An 8,628-nucleotide genomic window follows, 5' to 3' on the forward strand; every position below is an offset into this window, starting at 1 on the left:
CCTCCCCCGAGGCCGCCGCGGCCCCGCACCGACGCCTCCGCCCGGGAGCGGGTAGCGCCCCACCACCACCACGCAGATGGGCGCTTCGGCGCCTTGACAAGGACGTCCTGGTGGCAGCCGCTCTGGCCGAAACCTGGCCTCGACGGGAGACCAGGCTGCCCGACCTGGAGGAGGCCGTGGCTCGGCTCGGGAGCGCCGTCGCGCGCATTTGCGACGCGGCGATGCCCCGGGCCGGGCCGCGGTCTCCTCGTCGGGCGGTGTACTGGTGGTCGGGCGAAATCGGGGAATTGCGGACAGCATGCGTCCGGGCCCGACGCCATTACACCCGCGCGCGTCGTCGGGCCGGACGGAACGGCGACGACGGCGCGCGGGCTAGGGCGGCGGAACTGTACGAGTCCTATCGCGCGGGAAAGAGGGCTCTGCAGGTCGCCATCAAACGGGCCAAGGCCCAGAGCTGGAAGGAGCTCCTCGAGACCCTCGAGCGGGATCCATGGGGGCGCCCATACCGGATAGTTCTGAATAAACTCCGGCCATGGGCTCCCCCGATCACCGAGGGTCTCGACCCCCAGCTCTTGAGGGACGTGGTCGACACGCTCTTCCCGATCGTGGGGGTGAGCGGGCCACGTCCCTCTGCGGACCCGACCACCTGGTCCGCGGAGCTGGGGGTCTCGGCTGGGGAGCTAGCCGCGGCCGTCCGAAGACTCGGGGCGAAGGATACTGCCCCGGGTCCTTCGGGAGTGCCCGGCCGAGTCTTGGTCTTGGCCGCGGACGTCCTGGGTGACGGCCTCCGGGAGCTATTCGACCGCTGCCTGGAGGCCGGGCGATTCCCCTCCGCATGGAAGGTGGCCCGAATGGTCCTCCTCCGGAAAGAGGGTAGGCCCGCGGACTCTCCGTCCGCGTACCGGCCGATTTGCCTGCTCGACGATGTGGGCAAGCTCCTAGAAAGAGTCGTGGCGGCCCGCATCGTCGGGCACCTGTCGCGGGGTGGGCCCGGGCTGGCGGAGTGCCAGTTCGGGTTCCGGGAGGGCCGGTCGACGATCGACGCGATTCGACGCGTCCGGTCCCTCTCGGCCTCGGCGGTCTCCCGGGGTGGGGTGGCATTGGCGGTGTCCTTGGACATCGCCAATGCGTTTAACACCCTACCCTGGGAGGCGATTAGGCGGGGGCTTGAGGAACATCGAGTCCCCGCCTACCTTAGGGCAGTCGTCGAGGACTACCTCCGCGACAGGTGGATCGAGTATCCGGGCCGGTGCGGGACGGAGAGGAGAGCGGTGTACTCCGGGGTTCCGCAGGGGTCGGTGTTAGGACCCCTGCTGTGGAACCTCGGGTACGACACCGTCCTGCGGGCCGAAGACCTCCCCGACGGCGTCAGTCTGACGTGCTACGCGGACGACACCTTGTTGTTGGCCGTCGGGGGGGACTGGAGGGGGGCTATTCGGGCCGCCGAGGACGGTGCCCGGCGCGTCGTCTCCCGGATCAGGGGGATCGGTTTGGAGGTGGCTCTCCACAAAACCGAGGTACTCGGGATGTATAGACCCCGGGGAGAGCCGCCTCCCCCCCTGATCCGGGTGGGTGAGACAGACGTCGAGGTGAGGTCTCAGATGAAATATCTGGGACTTCACCTCGACAGCCACTGGCGCTTCGAGGGTCATTTCCGGGCCCTGGCCCCGCGGTTGGAGGGGATAGTTGGCGCTTTGGGCCGTATCCTCCCCAACCTGCGGGGCCCGAGTGACCGGGTTCGCCGCCTCTACGCGGGAATGGTCCACTCGGTGGCCCTATACGGGGCCCCCGTGTGGGCGGGCGACCTGGCCGCCTCCCGGCGCAGCAAGGTATTGCTGCGCCGGGTTCAAAGGCGGCTTGCATTGCGGATCGCCCGGGGGTACCGGACCGTTTCGTATGAGGCGGCGAGCGTCCTGTCAGGGCTACCCCCGGCGGACTTGATCGCGGGCGCGCATGCGGCTTTCTACGAGGGCCGCATGCGCGCCCGCGAGGATGGGGTGGTCCTGGCGGGATGCGAGGTGGAGGCCCTCAGGCGCCAGGCCCGGGAGTCCATGCTGCAGCTTTGGCAGCAGCGGCTGGCCGAGCCGTTGTTCGGCCAGAGGACTGTCCGGGCTATCCGGCCGGTCATGTTTGAGTGGCTGGGTAGGCGCTTCGGCTCACTCACCTACCGGTTGGTGCAGGTGCTGTCCGGGCACGGATGCTTCGGTCAGTACCTGTGCCGGATCGGTGTGGAAGAGGCGGCGCGCTGCTGGCACTGTCCAGCGGACGAGGACACGGCGCAACACACCCTCGAGGTGTGTCCGGCCTGGGGGGTGGAGCGCCGTGTCCTCACGGCCGTGATTGGGGCGGACCTATCGCTGCCGGGCGTGGTACAGGCCATGCTCGGCAGCGAGACGAAGTGGCGGGCCGTGGCCTCCTTCTGCGAGGAGGTAATCTCGCAGAAGGAGGCCGCGAGCCGCATTCGCGAGAGCGGGCGACCGCGAGCGAGGCCCCGTCCGAGGCCGGGGGCGGGTGGGCCTCCGGAAGGGCCGGGGAGGCCACCCTGAGAGCGGCGGGCGGGGGTGCGTAGCCCTTGAGGCTCGTGCCACCGCCCGTCGTCTAAGGGGTGGGTAGAGTAAGGGACGGCGACGCTCTCGAGGGCGGAGAGGCCAGAGCCGCCCTCGGGAGCGTACGAGCCGGGGTGCGGCCGCGCCGACGGCACGGTCCCAGGGCCGTGCCCCCGGCGCGGCTATGGGGGCCGTGGGCGGTCGCGAGTGTGGGACTCGCGGCCGCCCTCGGGCGGCCCCCGGGAGTGGGACGTCGGAGCAGTGTGGCCCTGCTCCGACGTCGGGCGCCAGAGCGCCGAGGAGAAAACAGGGAAGGGAGGGTGAAGTACCCCCTCCCTTCCCTGGAACGGGAGGACACGGGCGCGAGAGCCCTGCACGGGGGAGCACCTGATGTTATGATGTCTTCGGTCCCAGGTGCTCCCCCTGCATAGTGCGAGGATGGCCACCGTGGTGGGTTTTAGTGGGTAGGTCCCGCGCCCGATGGGTTTCCTTCCGGGCGCGGGGAATCCCACACTCCCCCCGCCCCTCCCCAGGCGGCGGGGGGGTCTTTCGAAGATTTCCCCCACGTTAAAAAAAAAAAAAAAAAAAAAAAAAAAAAGTCCCAGCGGCGTGTTGCTTCCCGGTCACATCGGTCCGGAACGAAAATTTCGAGCTATCCACACGTTAGGCACACCACCGTGTAGCTGGCATGCTAAAACACGCTGCTGTGTGCTCAAAGTGTACGGTCGTCGTGTCCGTTCTCGAGATAATAGAGAAGAACTGTTCGATACGTGCCGAAAGTTTCAAAGTCCCAGCGGCGTGTTGCTTCCCGGTCACATCGGTCCGGAACGAAAATTTCGAGCTATCCACACGTTAGGCACACCACCGTGTAGCTGGCATGCTAAAACACGCTGCTGTGTGCTCAAAGTGTACGGTCGTCGTGTCCGTTCTCGAGATAATAGAGAAGAACTGTTCGATACGTGCCGAAAGTTTCAAAGTCCCAGCGGCGTGATGCTTCCCGGTCACATCGGTCCGGAACGAAAATCTCGAGCTATCCACACGTTAGGCACACCACCGTGTAGCTGGCATGCTAAAACACGCTGCTGTGTGCTCAAAGTGTACGGTCGTCGTGTCCGTTCTCGAGATAATAGAGAAGAACTGTTCGATACGTGCCGAAAGTTTCAAAGTCCCAGCGGCGTGTTGCTTCCCGGTCACATCGGTCCGGAACGAAAATTTCGAGCTATCCACACGTTAGGCACACCACCGTGTAGCTGGCATGCTAAAACACGCTGCTGTGTGCTCAAAGTGTACGGTCGTCGTGTCCGTTCTCGAGATAATAGAGAAGAACTGTTCGATACGTGCCGAAAGTTTCAAAGTCCCAGCGGCGTGATGCTTCCCGGTCACATCGGTCCGGAACGAAAATCTCGAGCTATCCACACGTTAGGCACACCACCGTGTAGCTGGCATGCTAAAACACGCTGCTGTGTGCTCAAAGTGTACGGTCGTCGTGTCCGTTCTCGAGATAATAGAGAAGAACTGTTCGATACGTGCCGAAAGTTTCAAAGTCCCAGCGGCGTGTTGCTTCCCGGTCACATCGGTCCGGAACGAAAATTTCGAGCTATCCACACGTTAGGCACACCACCGTGTAGCTGGCATGCTAAAACACGCTGCTGTGTGCTCAAAGTGTACGGTCGTCGTGTCCGTTCTCGAGATAATAGAGAAGAACTGTTCGATACGTGCCGAAAGTTTCAAAGTCCCAGCGGCGTGTTGCTTCCCGGTCACATCGGTCCGGAACGAAAATTTCGAGCTATCCACACGTTAGGCACACCACCGTGTAGCTGGCATGCTAAAACACGCTGCTGTGTGCTCAAAGTGTACGGTCGTCGTGTCCGTTCTCGAGATAATAGAGAAGAACTGTTCCATACGTGCCGAAAGTTTCAAAGTCCCAGCGGCGTGATGCTTCCCGGTCACATCGGTCCGGAACGAAAATCTCGAGCTATCCACACGTTAGGCACACCACCGTGTAGCTGGCATGCTAAAACACGCTGCTGTGTGCTCAAAGTGTACGGTCGTCGTGTCCGTTCTCGAGATAATAGAGAAGAACTGTTCGATACGTGCCGAAAGTTTCAAAGTCCCAGCGGCGTGATGCTTCCCGGTCACATCGGTCCGGAACGAAAATCTCCAGCTATCCACACGTTAGGCACACCACCGTGTAGCTGGCATGCTAAAACACGCTGCTGTGTGCTCAAAGTGTACGGTCGTCGTGTCCGTTCTCGAGATAATAGAGAAGAACTGTTCGATACGTGCCGAAAGTTTCAAAGTCCCAGCGGCGTGTTGCTTCCCGGTCACATCGGTCCGGAACGAAAATCTCGAGCTATCCACACGTTAGGCACACCACCGTGTAGCTGGCATGCTAAAACACGCTGCTGTGTGCTCAAAGTGTACGGTCGTCGTGTCCGTTCTCGAGATAATAGAGAAGAACTGTTCGATACGTGCCGAAAGTTTCAAAGTCCCAGCGGCGATCGACGCGATTCGACGCGTCCGGTCCCTCTCGGCCTCGGCGGTCTCCCGGGGTGGGGTGGCATTGGCGGTGTCCTTGGACATCGCCAATGCGTTTAACACCCTACCCTGGGCGGCGATTAGGCGGGGGCTTGAGGAACATCGAGTCCCCGCCTACCTTAGGGCAGTCGTCGAGGACTACCTCCGCGACAGGTGGATCGAGTATCCGGGCCGGTGCGGGACGGAGAGGAGAGCGGTGTACTCCGGGGTTCCGCAGGGGTCGGTGTTAGGACCCCTGCTGTGGAACCTCGGGTACGACACCGTCCTGCGGGCCGAAGACCTCCCCGACGGCGTCAGTCTGACATGTTATGCGGACGACACCTTGTTGTTGGCCGTCGGGGGGGACTGGAGGGGGGCTGTTCGGGCCGCCGAGGACGGTGTCCGGCGCGTCGTCTCCCGGATCAGGGGGATCGGTTTGGAGGTGGCTCTCCACAAAACCGAGGTACTCGGGATGTATAGACCCCGGGGAGAGCCGCCTCCCCCCCTGATCCGGGTGGGTGAGACAGACGTCGAGGTGAGGTCTCAGATGAAATATCTGGGACTTCACCTCGACAGCCACTGGCGCTTCGAGGGCCATTTCCGGGCCCTGGCCCCGCGGTTGGAGGGGATAGTTGGCGCTTTGGGCCGTATCCTCCCCAACCTGCGGGGCCCGAGTGACCGGGTTCGCCGCCTCTACGCGGGAATGGTCCACTCGGTGGCCCTATACGGGGCCCCCGTTTGGGCGGGCGACCTGGCCGCCTCCCGGCGCAGCAAGGTATTGCTGCGCCGGGTTCAAAGGCGGCTTGCACTGCGGATCGCCCGGGGGTACCGGACCGTTTCGTATGAGGCGGCGAGCGTCCTGTCAGGGCTACCCCCGGCGGACTTGATCGCGGGCGCGCATGCGGCTTTCTACGAGGGCCGCATGCGCGCCCGCGAGGATGGGGTGGTCCTGGCGGGATGCGAGGTGGAGGCCCTGAGGCGCCAGGCCTGGGAGTCCATGCTGCAGCTTTGGCAGCAGCGGCTGGCCGAGCCGTTGTTCGGCCAGAGGACTGTCCGGGCTATCCGGCCGGTCCTGTTTGAGTGGCTGGGTAGGCGCTTCGGCTCACTCACCTACCGGTTGGTGCAGGTGCTGTCCGGGCACGGATGCTTCGGTCAGTACCTGTGCCGGATCGGTGTGGAAGAGGCGGCGCGCTGCTGGCACTGTCCAGCGGACGAGGACACGGCGCAACACACCCTCGAGGTGTGTCCGGCCTGGGGGGTGGAGCGCCGTGTCCTCACGGCCGTGATTGAGGCGGACCTATCGCTGCCGGGCGTGGTACAGGCCATGCTCGGCAGCGAGACGAAGTGGCGGGCCGTGGCCTCCTTCTGCGAGGAGGTAATCTCGCAGAAGGAGGCCGCGAGCCGCATTCGCGAGAGCGGGAGACCGCGAGCGAGGCCCCGTCCGAGGCCGGGGGCGGGTGGGCCTCCGGAAGGGCCGGGGAGGCCACCCTGAGAGCGGCGGGCGGGGGTGCGTAGCCCTTGAGGCTCGTGCCACCGCCCGTCGTCTGAGGGGTGGGTAGAGTAAGGGACGGCGACGCTCTCGAGGGCGGAGAGGCCAGAGCCGCCCTCGGGAGCGTACGAGCCGGGGTGCGGCCGCGCCGACGGCACGGTCCCAGGGCCGTGCCCCCGGCGCGGCTATGGGGGCCGTGGGCGGTCGCGAGTGTGGGACTCGCGGCCGCCCTCGGGCGGCCCCCGGGAGTGGGACGTCGGAGCAGTGTGGCCCTGCTCCGACGTCGGGCGCCAGAGCGCCGAGGAGAAAACAGGGAAGGGAGGGTGAAGTACCCCCTCCCTTCCCTGGAACGGGAGGACACGGGCGCGAGAGCCCTGCACGGGGGAGCACCTGATGTTATGATGTCTTCGGTTCCAGGTGCTCCCCCTGCATAGTGCGAGGATGGCCACCGTGGTGGGTTTTAGTGGGTAGGTCCCGCGCCCGATGGGTTTCCTTCCGGGCGCGGGGAATCCCACACTCCCCCCGCCCCTCCCCAGGCGGCGGGGGGGTCTTTCGAAGATTTCCCCCACGTTAAAAAAAAAAAAAAAAAAAAAAAAAAAAAAAAAAAAAAAAGTCCCAGCGGCGTGTTGCTTCCCGGTCACATCGGTCCGGAACGAAAATCTCGAGCTATCCACACGTTAGGCACACCACCGTGTAGCTGGCATGCTAAAACACGCTGCTGTGTGCTCAAAGTGTACGGTCGTCGTGTCCGTTCTCGAGATAATAGAGAAGAACTGTTCGATACGTGCCGAAAGTTTCAAAGTCCCAGCGGCGTGATGCTTCCCGGTCACATCGGTCCGGAACGAAAATCTCGAGCTATCCACACGTTAGGCACACCACCGTGTAGCTGGCATGCTAAAACACGCTGCTGTGTGCTCAAAGTGTACGGTCGTCGTGTCCGTTCTCGAGATAATAGAGAAGAACTGTTCGATACGTGCCGAAAGTTTCAAAGTCCCAGCGGCGTGTTGCTTCCCGGTCACATCGGTCCGGAACGAAAATTTCGAGCTATCCACACGTTAGGCACACCACCGTGTAGCTGGCATGCTAAAACACGCTGCTGTGTGCTCAAAGTGTACGGTCGTCGTGTCCGTTCTCGAGATAATAGAGAAGAACTGTTCGATACGTGCCGAAAGTTTCAAAGTCCCAGCGGCGTGATGCTTCCCGGTCACATCGGTCCGGAACGAAAATTTCGAGCTATCCACACGTTAGGCACACCACCGTGTAGCTGGCATGCTAAAACACGCTGCTGTGTGCTCAAAGTGTACGGTCGTCGTGTCCGTTCTCGAGATAATAGAGAAGAACTGTTCGATACGTGCCGAAAGTTTCAAAGTCCCAGCGGCGTGTTGCTTCCCGGTCACATCGGTCCGGAACGAAAATTTCGAGCTATCCACACGTTAGGCACACCACCGTGTAGCTGGCATGCTAAAACACGCTGCTGTGTGCTCAAAGTGTACGGTCGTCGTGTCCGTTCTCGAGATAATAGAGAAGAACTGTTCGATACGTGCCGAAAGTTTCAAAGTCCCAGCGGCGTGATGCTTCCCGGTCACATCGGTCCGGAACGAAAATCTCGAGCTATCCACACGTTAGGCACACCACCGTGTAGCTGGCATGCTAAAACACGCTGCTGTGTGCTCAAAGTGTACGGTCGTCGTGTCCGTTCTCGAGATAATAGAGAAGAACTGTTCGATACGTGCCGAAAGTTTCAAAGTCCCAGCGGCGTGTTGCTTCCCGGTCACATCGGTCCGGAACGAAAATTTCGAGCTATCCACACGTTAGGCACACCACCGTGTAGCTGGCATGCTAAAACACGCTGCTGTGTGCTCAAAGTGTACGGTCGTCGTGTCCGTTCTCGAGATAATAGAGAAGAACTGTTCGATACGTGCCGAAAGTTTCAAAGTCCCAGCGGCGTGATGCTTCCCGGTCACATCGGTCCGGAACGAAAATTTCGAGCTATCCACACGTTAGGCACACCACCGTGTAGCTGGCATGCTAAAACACGCTGCTGTGTGCTCAAAGTGTACGGTCGTCGTGTCCGTT

This window comes from Ptiloglossa arizonensis, unplaced genomic scaffold (genome assembly GCF_051014685.1).
Source record: "Ptiloglossa arizonensis isolate GNS036 unplaced genomic scaffold, iyPtiAriz1_principal scaffold0020, whole genome shotgun sequence".
NCBI classification, from domain to species: Eukaryota; Metazoa; Arthropoda; class Insecta; order Hymenoptera; family Colletidae; genus Ptiloglossa; species Ptiloglossa arizonensis.